Genomic DNA, 14,528 nt, shown 5'->3' with positions numbered 1-14,528 from the left:
AATAATGCGTTCCCAAAGCAATCTTCCCAGACATGCTGAGTCAGCATGCTGATGGACCAGCAACACAAAGAGATTCCTCTAAATATCCTGTCTGAGCCACGGTTTGTCAGGGTGATGAGGATCTATTATGCACACAAAAACATACACGTGGCATGAATCTGTTAGCCTAATACTGGTTACACATATGTAAGTGCAAGTGCTCACAATTTTTTACTTGATCAGGGAACTTGGTGGATTCTGTCTGTAAAAGATGGGAAACCATTTAATTATTTTTATAAACCTAAAATCTGACACTCACTCTGGTTATAAGATTTGACAAGATGATCTATGATGTTTTGACTTATTTGAATCAACGTGACCCTTCAATGCTATGATATTGTTAAAACATGTATTTTAATTTATCGTGCCTACTTTAGAGATACAATGGCTATTGATTGAAAAGGCAGCCACTTATTAGAATTCTGAAGACTGGTGATTCAATCCATATTTATCTACACTTACAGTTATGAAGAAAATAATCCCTAGATGGTTCTAGCTAACAGCTTTGGAGTTACCTGTGAGCTGCATCCATTCCAGGCTGCGATCGTTATTAGAAAATCACGTTGAGAAGGCATCACCATCAGGTGTTCACCGTACACTCCGTGACTCCTCCACATGTTTGTGTTGGGGATCTTTGATTCTGCTTCTCAATCTAGTGCCAAACCCTTGATGAAAAGAAAACATTCCTCCAGAGATAATTTTGATAAATATCCTCATTATACATGTATTTATAATTTATTAGAGTACCCATATTCTATCACAACCCTGCATTATTTAGTTCAATTTGTCTCTTGTATGAATTTCTTGAAAGGTGAGGGTGTGGAATAATGGAGAGTGAAAGAATTACTGCCATGCAAGAGGAAAGTATCATTATTCACCTGGGAAACACAAATTAAAATTACAATCAGGTACCACTACATACCCAACAAATGGGCTACAATGAGTAATACTGACATTGACAAGTGTTATCAAATTTCTGGAGCAAGTAAAACTTTTTTAAATTACCAGTGAGAGTGCTAGTTAATCCAACAATTTCCCCAAACTGGCAATATTTACCAAGGTTAAACATATACCTACATTATCACCTATCAATTCCATCTTTAGGAATATTTTCAAGAGAAATAAATGCATATATCACCAAAAGACAGGCACAAGTATATTCATGACAACTTTACTGATAAAAAACCCCCAAGTGGAAGCCACCCAAATATCCATTAATGACAAATTAATATATAGGTTGTTGTTTATTCTCATAATGGGATGATATAAGGTAATAAAAAGAAAAAAGTAACTATGCATACATTACATGATTAAATTTCATAGTCATCATAGTAAGCAAAACAGTTATGCAAAAGAATGCATATTACGCAATTCCATTTACACCAGGTTCTAGAGTAGGCAACACTGATGACAATGGAAGTAAGGCTGGCTACCTCTGGTGTGAGTGAAGCTTTGTAACCCATACATGTTCTTTACATCTGGATACTATAGGTGGTAATGTGGACATATAATGTGTGAAAACTTATTAATCTGTACAACTAAGATTTATGGGCTTAGTGCATCAATTGCACTAACTGTATATTAAGAGATAATTTTTTACAACAGACATGAGTATAAATACATAATTTTCTCATTTCTCAGTGCTGGAACTTTGGTAAACTACCATGTTGATTAATTTTGTAGCTAATTATATGCTCAGAAATATTACTACTTTGAATGATAATAAGCATGTTTCAAAGTAATGTTTGTATATGTTATGAGGCAGGGTTCTAGGTTCATTTCATTAGTTGAAGTATATGCTTTTTTCTGGCTGCACTACCAGTAGCTGAGGGATTGAGTCCTTCAGCTCTTGTCTCATTCTATTTTCTGTTGCTTAGAATGGAATACCTGAAACTCAATAATTAATAAATAAGACAAATTTATTTTTTACACCTATGGAGGTGGAGAAGTCCAAAGTCATAGGGCCACATCTAGTGAGAGCTTTTTTACTGATAAGGACTCTGCAGTATCCCCAGGCAGCCCAAAGTGTCACCTGGCAAGGGGACTGAGTGTACTATTGTCCTAGCTCAGGCCTCTCTTACGCCTCTTACAAAGACACCAGTTCCTCTCCCATGATAATCTATTAATCCCTTCACAGGAGCAGAACCCTCATGACCTAATCACCTCTTAATACCCCCTCACTGGGGAATAAGTTTTAAAGCCAGAAAAGCAGTCTACAAGCTGGAGTCTGAGACGCCAAGCTGACATAGTGCAGCTGACCAATTTGCTCAGAATCTGGTCGAGGTTTCACTATGTTGTTAAGATGCTTCTCTCAAAAGACTTTGAAGGAGGTCGTATCACTTAGACAATTAAGCTTTGTTATGTTATTAAAGATTACTTTTATGTTGTTTTCTTTGATAATTCCTTTAGATATTCTTGTTAAGAGTAAAGGTTACTTTCATTGCTGTATCATTGGAGTAAAGACTATTTTTATGTTGTTTAAGTATTGTTACATTGCTAGGGTAAAGGCTACTTTTTTTGTTTTTTTGGGGTTTTTTTGGCAGTTTTTGGCTGGGGCCGGGTTTAAACCTACCACCTCTGGTATATGGGGCCAGTCCCCTACTCCTTGGGTCACAGGTGCCACTCTAAAGGCTACTTTCATGACAGTTTCTTTGATGATTCTTTCAGATAAAGTTAAAATTTTCTCTTTGTTTTCATGTATCCCATTATAAAAATTATTAGAATTGTAATTGAGCCAGAAGAGTCTTTGAGAGACTACTCTCACTAGTCTACAGAATTGCTGGCCCTCCAATAATAAAGCCTGCTGAACCTAATCCCCATCTCTGCATTTTGCTGACAGTGACTGGCAGCCAGACCCTCTTTGTCTGCTGCTGTTTCCAACTTGAGTTTTTGGGGAGTGGGGGATATTTCAAACTATAGTAATAATGAGGGGACATCTGAGCATTGCCACACAGTGTTCACTATAAGAGGAGAAAAACAGAATAGTTTTCCTCAAAGTAGCTTATAAGCAAAAACTTTAAGCAATGAATTACTGAATAAATGTCATCCAGAAAGTGAAACAATTTGAGTTGCTAAATTGCGTTTAGAAGTTGAAATATGACTTCCATTCCCTTTTCCATTTATAATAATAAAATTTCAACTGGCTACAGGTCCCACCTTATTTATCAAAATATACATTTACTGATAGTTCTTAAATGCTTTAACAGTCTTATAAATTCTACATTTACACAAGAGACATTTGTATTTGAATCTAGAGAATTTGATTTATAATTCACTTTGTATACAGCTTCCTATTAGAATTTTCTTAGACTTACCTTGTGTTTTCACTCTGCCTAACGAAAACTATGCTATTTTACAGTGCTATCTGTAAAAATATAGTGAATGGTCTTATAACATAATTTTAGTTTTTCTGAAAGAAAAAGTATTACAATTTCTGAAATAATGACTTTCATCATAAAGAGTCCAAAGTCATGACTACATCATTCTTGGTAACAGTCCAACTCTTACATTCAGTTCTTTAGAAAACTTCACATTTGCAACTGTAGTTACAAAAATATGGCCTGTGCATTAAATTAATCTGATTATTGGGGATTAGAATGACCTCTAGACATCTAAAGGAAGGAATTTCAAAAGACATGAGGAGCTCTGTTCAAGACTGAAAAAATGAGAAAAATATTCAAAATATCCTACAAAATTTAAAACAAACAAACAAACAAGTAAACACATGAATATGTGATGGTGAGGATTTAGGGAAGCTTCCCCTTTACCCTGAAAGGTTTGCTGAAAAAACAACTCACAATAAATGTTTTCTTGGGAGATGAAAAGATACTTGGCAGAATAAATGGATAGAGGTAAAAAGATTGACTTTTAAATTATTCTTTTTGTAAGTTAAATTAACCTGAGAAACAGGTATTATATTTAAAATGATTTGGGCCTGCTCTGATTGCATTCTTAATCTTCTTTCCTGCAATATATTGAAATAACAGGGAGGGAAAGGGAAGTCAATTGTTCTTTTTGACGGGTCCATATGGTTTATGCAGATAGAAGGAAAGCTTATTCCAAGGCCTGTTGATCTCTAAGGGCTTTAATTTGAAATACTCTTTTGACCAGCAGTTATGTTTTGTAGTGAAATTACCTGAGCTCCTTTTTGATCAATGAAAAAAACATCACGTTTGAGAATTGCAAGTGTCCTGGGCCAAAGTCATTATCTTCCCTCTGCACATACCTGTGACGCCTTCCTTTTTTCTCAGTGGAAGGACAGAAGGTGTGTTTGAATATAGAATTTCTAACTTAAAAGTTATCAAATACACATAATAAAGCTAGAAATTCCAGAATTCTTATAAAATTAGAAAAGAAACATGTCACAGTCTCCTGGTTAGGCCTTCCGTAATCGCACACAGTATGAAATATCAAAATTCCAGACTCTTCTTGTCCCCGCCACACCTTTCAACTGACATGTCCCATTTTTGGTTTTCTTATTCATTTTATGATATACTCATTTATTTTCACTTTTCTAGAACCTTCCACTCCAGCATAAGCTCCATAAAAAGCAGCTTTCTCTGGATTTGTACTTTATTGCTTCCCATCTTTGTTTTTGTTAGCACAGAAGTGTATGAAATTCTGAGGTCTGATTATGCCATTTAAAGCAAAATTGTTTGTTTTGTTTTAATTTCAGGGTAATGTGAGGGTACAAATGACCAGGTCACACTATTTGAATTTGTTAGGTAGAGTCCCTTTTGTAGTTGTGCCCCACCCGCCTCAAAGTGTGCCAAACACCCCTACATTGTACCCATTAAGAGGGAGCACCCCAAATCCTCCACCGTCCCTCTTTCCTCCTTCCCCCAACTTGAATTGAAATGAGTTTTTCTCCTATGCGGGCCTAAATTAGATATCTACTGGCTTCATATTAGTATTGAGTACACTGGATATTTCTTTTCCATTCTTGAGATACTTTACTGAGATGAATATGTTTCAACTCCATCCAGGTTAATATAAAAGATGTAAAGTCACCATCGTTTTATGGCTGAGTAGTATTCCATGCTAGACATATACCACAGTTTGCGATTCCATTCTTAAGTTGATGGACCCTTAGGTTGTGTCCACATCTTGGCCATTGTGAATTGAATTGTGATCAACAATCTAGTTCAAATGTCTTTATGAGGAAAGGACATTTTTCTTCTGGATAGATGCCTAGTAGTGGGATTGCAAGGCTAAATAGGAGATCTAATTTGAGTTCTTTGAGGATTCCCTGTACTTCTTTTCAAAGAGGCTGCATTAGTTTGTAGTCCCACCAACAGTGTAAAAGTGTCCCCTCTCTCTGCCGCATCTGCACCAGCATCTGCAACTTTGGGACTTTGTGCTGTTAAAATAACTTTTTTAAAAAAATTAAACAACATAAGGAAGTGTTTCTCATCCTCAGCACCATCAACATTTCAGACTGGACAGTTTCTTGTTGTGAGAAGCTGATCTGTGTTTTGTAAAATGTTTTGTGACATCTGTAGCTTTTACCCACTAGATGCCAGCTGCTCCTTCTACCCAGTGGTGACAACCAAAAATTTCTCCAAATATACCAAGAGCAATAGTTTGTCACTCCATTTGACAAACACTCTTATAGAAGATTTAGTAACAACATTTTAGTTAATGATAATTGGAAAATGTTCTCTATACCTTTTATTGTGCAAGAGTCAAAAAAGCAAAAAAAAAAATGGGTTCAGAAAATAGATATCACACAAATAGGGATTAAATATATTATGGAATGTGGTTTGGCTCAGCATTAAAGTGGTCTTGCTAATTCTTGACTCCAAGACTGAGTAGATTTACTCATCATGTCAAAAAGTAGCCTTGGTAAGTACAGGCCTCCAGTCTTAGAGGCCAACCTGCCCTGCTCAGTTTACCACATGGATTATTACATGCAAGAAAGAGAAATATATAAGGACACATTCTCCAAATCATAATGGGGATCCAAAAAGGTATCCCAAAAGGCAGATTCACACAGGCTTGTTTCCAAGAAACAAGGAATGAGAGAGGCCAGAGGTCTGGTCAGTATGTTGAGCACGCTCTTCATGCCTCCAATTTCCCTCTGCACCTCACTGCAGCCTGTCTTGCTCTTTATAGGCTGACCTCTAGTGAACTTATTTCAGTTGAGCTCCATGCATAGGGTGACCAGATTTTAACATCTGTAAGGTGGGACAACATGGCCAGGGTGGAGTGGGGGTGGAGCAGGGCGGAGCCGGGCAGGACACTGGGCAGGCAGGGCCTGACAACAATGCAAACTTTGATAAGCAGTTCTCAATAGTCACTTCTCAGCAATTATTTATTACAGTTTAACATTATAAAATTAACAAAAATAATATAAAACCCATATTCTGGTGAAACAGCCATATGGTGGCTGAAAACCGTATATTCCCTTCTTGTTCTCCAGCCCGTTCATGCATTCTTTCCAAAAATCGGGACTTTTTTAAATTGCAGTGGGACGCGGGACAAATTGTTGAAAAGCGGGACTGTCCCGCCAAAATCGGGACGTCTGGTCATCCTGTCCATGCACGTTCCCTCCACCTAGGGCTGGACACGGACTTTATTTTCTGGGCCTAAGTAGGCTGACAACAAGTCAGGCTCAATGTTCCTTCTAAGTCACCACTCCCCAGGAAGAGTGGTACACCCAAAATATCTCCACATTCCTACACAATGGCAGTTTTAAAATTAAGTTCTGCCCACAGACTTTTGGTACCAATGGCTTGACATATATTTTAAACATGCATTCCATTTCCCCAAACCCCGCCTACCCTCAGGGAAGGAAATGGGATCAGAAACTGTGTATAAGGAGAAACTAGGTAAGGAGCCAAAAGGTGCAGCAGGCCCAGTTCCCCCTCCACTGTGCCAGAGGCTTGGCTTTCCTCTTACCTGTCATAAAATCTATCCTGCTGCTTACTTGTGGTCCATGAATTTAGTCTTTGATTCCCAAGACAAGGACCTGTTGAGGAACTTCCAGTAACAAGCTCATCCAGAGGAAGGCACCAGGGAGAAGTAGGAGGACAAAAAGAGAAAGATGAGGGCGTTTGTTCCATCGGCCACTTTTCAGTTAGCTTCCATTTTTCCACGTGGGACCACAAATCCCATGGTCAGCCCTGCCCTTTGTCAGAGCTTGTGTCCCTTCTCGGTTCTTCTGGTAAAGCTCCTTCTAATCAGACCTTGAGACCTCAAGTTTGGACAGGTTTTCCACTGTTCTCACTCCAGCAGCGCTTCCCCATCCTTTGCTGGTTTCCCTTAACCATGCTAATCCCTTTCAAAATCCTTGTTAAGTTGCATTTGCCTCTTTTTAAACCTTTTCATTTGGAAAGATTTTCAACATCATGAAAATTTAAAACATTTTTATCCAAATTCATCTATTTTAAGATGTGATATTTGTTTTGTCATTTTCTCTTTCTTCATACTTACATATGAAAAAGTTATTATGGAATTAAAAATTTTTGAGGGAAAAATAAGGGTGCACATTGTACATGAGTAGTGCTAATTCTGTAATTACATAAATGTTTTTAATATTTTATTTATACTTATACATTCAAAGTATAAGTTTAGAAATAATAATATCCATGTGCAAAATAATATCCTGGAATATGGTAATTTCTTTATTGAACTTAACAACAAATCTGTAATGAAAGCATTTTTGGCCAATGAAGGCAGGAGCGGGAAAACTAGTTGATACTTTTGCTTTTTTTTTTTTTTTTTTGGCCAGGGCTGGGTTTGAACCCGCCACCTCCAGCATATGGGGCTGGCACCTTACTCCTTTGAGCCACAGCCACCTCCCAGTTGATGCTTTTGGTTACATAAAATATCTTGTACCATAATCTGTTAAAAAAGAAATGCTAAAATTCCTTCATAATACAAAAAACAAGTATCTAAATAAAAAGAAAATGGAATTAAAAAATTAAAATAAAATATTTTTTTTTTCCTGAAAGTTTTGGCAAAAATGTGAGTGTACGTTATACACTGGGGCACATTACACACAGCACAATAAGGTACACTCCTTTAATCCCAGTGCGGTCATTAAATATAGTAGATTTAATATTGATACATTGATCTCTAGTTTACATCAAATATTTTATTTTTCAATTGTTCCAATAAAGTTTTATAGCACTCCTATTCCTCTAGTAGAGGCTCCAGTCCAGAGTCACAGGATCTGTTTACTTGTCATGTCTTGAGCACCAGTTTTGAGTAAGCTGCATCCTGATGTGACCATGAGTAACGCACTTCATGTTAAAATGTGAAAAGTGAAGAATAAATGCTCCACTGTCACAGTTGGAATTATGAGTATGAAGTGATTAATATTTCCTTTTTGAGCTGTGCATTTATTGCCTCAAGAAAAGAGTGTCTCTATTTATTTCATTTTCATTAAGTTCCTGCTCCATGCAGAGCCATGTATGTAATGGGTGCTGAGAATTAGAGTCGGGAAGTGGAAGATATCAAAGAAGTATATAAAAAAATTAATCCTCATGCCTCGGAGTTCTAAGTTTTGCAGAAAAGGTTTGCTTTTCATTTCTTTTTTCCCTTATGTTGACAAAAAAGTGAATATAACTAGGACTTATAAATTCAAATATTTTATTGGAGAAAAGTGACGAATCCCAGGTTCTGCTATTTCACAGAACTCTGTGGAAGACAGTAAAAACTACTCAAGGAACATTTCTGCTAAACCCAGTTGTCTTCTCAGAAGCTTTCGCAATGCAATGAACAGTCATCATCAACTGATCAAAATAAATTTCCACAAAGAAACCATTTTTTCCCATCTCTAATCTAAGACTAAGTAATATGTTTTGCAAATAATCTGAAAGACTCAGCTAGGATTGAGAGGAAGGACACCAGCTGGGTCAGCCTGTAGCCAATGCAAAAAGCTTTGCACAAAACAGGAACACCAACAAATGCAAAAATAATAAGTGAAGGCATTTGTACTCAAATACCAGACAGCTGTAGATATTTTTTGTTTCATTTTGAGGAGCACAGTTTATCAGAAGCAAAACCAAATAACAATCTGCTTCCATACTCTGGCTCTAAATTTGAAGAGATACATTCATTACAGCCTATAAAGAACATGAAAATGACCAGGCCTGAGTCGCCAGGTTTAACTGGAGAGTGGATAAAAAAAGAGGCACAGTGAGTTTTCAGAAGTCCAAGTCGAATTAAAGATGGAAATACAACAAACATTAATGTCCTGAGAACATGAAACAGGACTCCCAGCCATCCAGCTGGAACTGGCCAGGGCACTAAGGCAGCAAAGAGTCCCTCATGGTGATATCTAAGTCATGGCCAAGAATCTGCATTATTGTACACTACCTATGAGCTTAATCTGAAAGCAAATCGAGTTCTTATTTGTTGGTTTCCTGTTTAATTTTTTGTTTGTTTTTTGTTATTGTTGTTGTGATTGCTGCAGCTGTCATCAGATCAAAGGCTGTTTAACATTCCAGAGCTGATCAACAGAGACAGATACAAAGTGATCTTGGGCTTCCAGGAGAAATGGCATCTATTCCATTAAAGCTCACTGTATATGAGATAGAGAACAGACGGAGAACATTATTACAGCTTTGCCTCAGGGCATTCAAATGAAAATCACATTTTACTCCTGTGATTGCATTTGTGACACTCAAAACAAAGGAGAAGAATGTGACAGGCTGCACATGGAACAATCCTGCTACCTTTCACTTTTTCTGTGCTCAAGGTAAATCTGACTAAACCATGCAAATTCCTTACATGCAACATAGGAAAAAAACACACACAAATCACATATATTTGTATATGTGTGTGTGTTGTATGTATGTGTATACATATGTGTGTATGTATGTACGTGTGTGTGTGTTTATATGTAAAGTTCCTGAGCTAAAAACAATAATTTTCTAAAACAACAGCACAGGCACTTTCCCAGAGAATGAAGCTTTAACTTTGATAATAGTGATAGTACTTAAGCTCTTGAATCTGGGCATTTTCCCCTCCATGAAGCAAAATGCATGGCAAGATATGATCCCATGCATTGGGACAGGCTGGCTGCAGATACTGATAATGTAGGGATGTGTCTATACAGTATAGTTTTAACTTCCTACCCAAGTTGCTTAAGTCACTTAAACTTAGCAAAACTAAAGGTTATAAGAGAAGCTTTGTAGAAGTAGGGGGAGGGAGAGTAGGTGGTAGGCGCTGGTGTCCTGAGAAATGGAAAAATGGAACTGTTACAAATGAAGCAGAGAGTGGTATGCAGGGGTGAGAATTCTGAACACAAATTTCATCCTCTTCATCAGCCATTCCTTCTCTACTGACTCTGACATAGGATAAAACCAGTTAGTTCCTGGCTCCTATACTTTGAATTAAGAATATGACTGAATTATTCCAAAGGCACATTCTGAGTGTCCTTCTTCCTTTCTAAGATTCATACTATGGGAGAAAAGTGTTCTCCTTCATCTTCTTCTTCAGTTACTCTTTATAGATGAATTTCACAGGGATAATTTGTTTTAGTTTGAAATGAGGCATTAAATTCATTGTATACAGTCACACTTCCAAAGGTTGGCAGGCTTTTTCCATAAAGGGATGGATTGTCTTAGTCTTTGCCAACCTAAAGGTTTCTGTTGGAACTACTCAACTCTGGAGTTGAGTTATAAACAATATGCATATAAATAGTTGTGGCTGTGTTCCTATAAATGTTTGCCTATGGACACACAAATTTAAACTTCATATTATTTTTTCATGCCACAAATTACTATCCCTTTGACTGATTTTTCACTCATTTAAAAATACAAGAACAGTTCTTAGCTCATGGCCTACACAAAAGTATTTGGCAGGCCACATTTTGCCCACAGGAAATAGTTTCTCTCCTCAGTATGACCTGGAGTTAAAAGCTATCTCATCACCTGCCACTGATGTGTTCTTAGTCAAGGTATTTAACCTTTCAAGTTTCGTATCTATAAAATAAAGTCAATTGTTTTATCGACCCTAGCTATCTCTTGGGAATTTTTTGAGAATTAAAAATAGTAATACTTCCAAAATACTAAACACTGTCTTTCATATAGCAAGTATTCAATAAATCATACCTGTTTGTATTAAAAAAATTAAATATTAGTTACCTCTATATTTTTTATTTAACTTGCCCCTCTCCATAACTTTTGAGACAAATTCTATTATAACATTGTTCAAATTGAGTTATATGACTAAAACCACCTTTACAAATTAAAAAGAGAATGCAAGCTGAGAACTGGGGTAAGGGCCCCCAAGCCCTATGAAGGAACAGGTATAGATAAAAATAATGCTAATAGTCAGCCATGTCCCCTTGTTTGCTTGCTAACAGTCACCTTCCTCTTGCTTACTTCTGGGTAATTGCTACTCTGGAGTCACAAAATTTTGATCAAAAAGGTTCAAAACATTCTTTGCATAGCTGGTGTTTATAAAAGATTCTTAACTTTCTCCACATAGCTGGTGGTTATAAAGATTCTTAACTTTTCTCCATAGCTAATGTCACCTTTTGGAGTCCTAAAGGTATTTCTAAGATATCTCCCAGGCCCTGCATTTCAGTGGATTGGTTAGCCGGCCCAGACCAGATGTTCATACAAAGAAACGGACTGAACTAGAATTGTGCCACCAGGAACTGCAGCAACGCAAGATGATGTTCACACCCCTATAATTTTGTTTCAAATCTAGCCAATTAGAAAATCTAGTAACTTAATCCCTTGCCTGTCAAACTATTCTAACAACCCTGCCATCACTACTCCTTGGGAGGAAAATTTGAGAAATTCCTCCCATCTCCCCACTTAGTGTTATGTGGAATCAACGCTTTCTTTAAGTGTGGTAAACACTCCTCACTCCCTACATTGGCTTCTTCTTGGGCAGTCAGCAAACAAATCTAGGGGGTGACAACAGGAGCTTGTCTGGATTTTGAAAAAAAAAAACAAATTATGTTTTAGTTATTTTTGACTGATTTGGAAGAGCTACCACAAAGAAGAGAGGAAAAGATGTGTGTGTGTGTGTGTGTGTGTGTGTGTGTGTGCGTGTGCGCATTGAGACAGGCACAGAACAAGAGAGAAATACCATTAATTGATAACCGTTATGTTCCATGATTGGTGCTTGTATATAATTTTTAATTTAGTATTTATCAAAGACTTTGTCATATAATATTCCCATTAGACACTGAAGAAATCAAAGCTGAGAGAGTAAATCATTGGATGACTATCACATAACTTGGAAAATCAAGGCAAAAATTAGGAGTGCTTGGTATCAGAGATAGAGCTGATACTCTATCTAACTCTTTTTCAATTACTACTATGAAAGCAGATTATATGAACTGAGTCATTTTTGTCATATCCACATAAAACAGAGTCTAGAAGCCAAAGGGAAAAAGCACTGGGGCACATAGTATTGATCCAAGAATGTAATTCTTGGCCAGCCTGGTTGCTGAAACTGTAACCAAGGGAATGGCCTGGGGAAAAAATAGCAAAAATGTTTTCTGTCTCTTTAAAACTTCCCCCAAATGGGAGGCAGGCCGTCTGAATTCCTTACAGACCTTCCAAATCAGGGTAAGGTGCCCAGTCAGGGGAATGTCTGTGGGGTAATTGGCAGTGGGGTTAGGGTTAGGGTTAGGGTTATCCCTATGTGGGGATATCCCTATGTGAGGTAATTGGTAGTGCAGCCAGCAACTAGTAGCTTAGGCTGGAGAAGCTGAGATATCTGTCTGAGGAGGTAAGACCTTGCTCTCCCCCCTCTCTATTCCAGTTATACTGTTATCTGGCCACTTCAGGTGTTCCATTACTCTCTGTCCTTGCTTACCCTACACTCAACCTTCATGGGGGCTGTAATCTCCCCTCTCCTACCCTTAACCTTGATGGCTGACTACTAATGGCTGTGCATTCTTGCACATATACTCTGTTATGCACCCAACAAAAAGATTCTGGGAAACAGGACTGGCTGTACTGTTTTCATGCTACCACCAGGTACATAAAACAGTCTGTGCCCTTACAGGCTTCTGGGTTTATGCACTAAGTTTGGTGATTCCCTTAGCAATGTCTCCCTGGCTGACCACTGTCCCAGGTTGGGGTCCCTAGATGCCCAACACCCCTCACTCTTTTTGGAAGCTGAGAGCCACATCTTTGACATAAGACAATGGTTAGGAGGGGCAGGGAAATATTCTTGGTTGTTTACACTGCAGCTGATGGACCTGTAGACCTGGTGCCTGACTGGTGACTAGAGGCCTCATAGGTGGGGAGAGGTTGTTGCCCTTTCTTTGGCAAGGATGAGACACTAGAATCATTAACCTCAGTTAAAAGACAATAGCTTATAAGTGAGGCCCCTCACTTTAAAATCTCAGTGCTCTTGCTTACTTATAGGGAATGGAATTTGCTTTGAGATGAGATAGTCTGTCTATTATCCCTCTGTTGGCAAGTAATAAATCTCTCTTTTATTATCCTCGGACCACTTGTTCTACTTCTTCTGATGCAGCCTTGAGGAGGACAAGTTCTGAGCTTTCAGTAACAAACCTGCTGCTGTAAGCTGAAACTAGTTTGAAACAGCCTCCTGAGACTAGAAGGCTAGTTTCACCCCCTGCTGTCACTCACCAGAGCTTGCCAACTCTTGAAAACTTAGTGGTGCCAGTGAACTTTCTGGAAGAGCACTTTCTCCTTTTAATAAAACCTCTGATTTTCCGTTCATCCTTCAGACATCCTGAAGATCACTCAGTCTACATCTATGCCCTAAGTTGTGATTCTTCCCAAACAAAATGTTATAATTTCAGAGATCTGTCTTTATGTTTTATTAAATTTGGACATACTTTGTTTCAGAGGTAGAATTCTAAAACTGATTCACCAAAGACAAAAGCTCTGGCCCTTGGAATTATGGTGTGAGGTACCCACACTTGGGCCTTTTGAGTCCCTTGCTATCACAAGGCACCTCTTCCCCCTGAGTGAGTCTCATTGAGACTGAACTCCAAATTTTGGTTGAGTCTGTTTTATTTGAGACTTGGGTAGGAAGGGATATTTCCCCTTCATGTCTGCTCTGATTAGGAGAGCTCCTATTTGACAAGACACTTTTCCTCATGGCAGACCTCAGCTGAGAGACGTGGATAAAGAAGGAAGGACTCTTGTAAACCCCAATGGTGAGGTCTTTGTGAAGGGATTTTCTCTTTGGGTGGAGAGCTCAGTGAAGGGATCTTTTCTTTTCTCTTCAGTTGGAGATAGTGGTTTATCATCCTTTATATAACCACATAAAATATTTTCTGTGTGTGCCTGTATTTATTTGGACTTTTCACATTCAGTGCTTGCATTTAATTGTTTTTGGTTTATTGCTGTTAAACCAAAGCTCCCACAAAATTGGCTTTAAAAGTACAAGGCATGTCAACATATTTGCTAGGACTCCAGCTGTTAACACATTCAAACATTATAGGGAACCATTCAAACAGTCTAATGTTCTTAAAATTAAACTAAAATACTCTGGCTATCACACACTCCAAATAACATATTTGCATCTCACCGATA

Source organism: Otolemur garnettii, unplaced genomic scaffold (genome assembly GCF_000181295.1).
Source record: "Otolemur garnettii isolate 467f Iridium unplaced genomic scaffold, OtoGar3 scaffold00059, whole genome shotgun sequence".
Taxonomy (NCBI): Eukaryota; Metazoa; Chordata; class Mammalia; order Primates; family Galagidae; genus Otolemur; species Otolemur garnettii.
Note: the sequence above shows the minus strand (reverse complement) of the source record.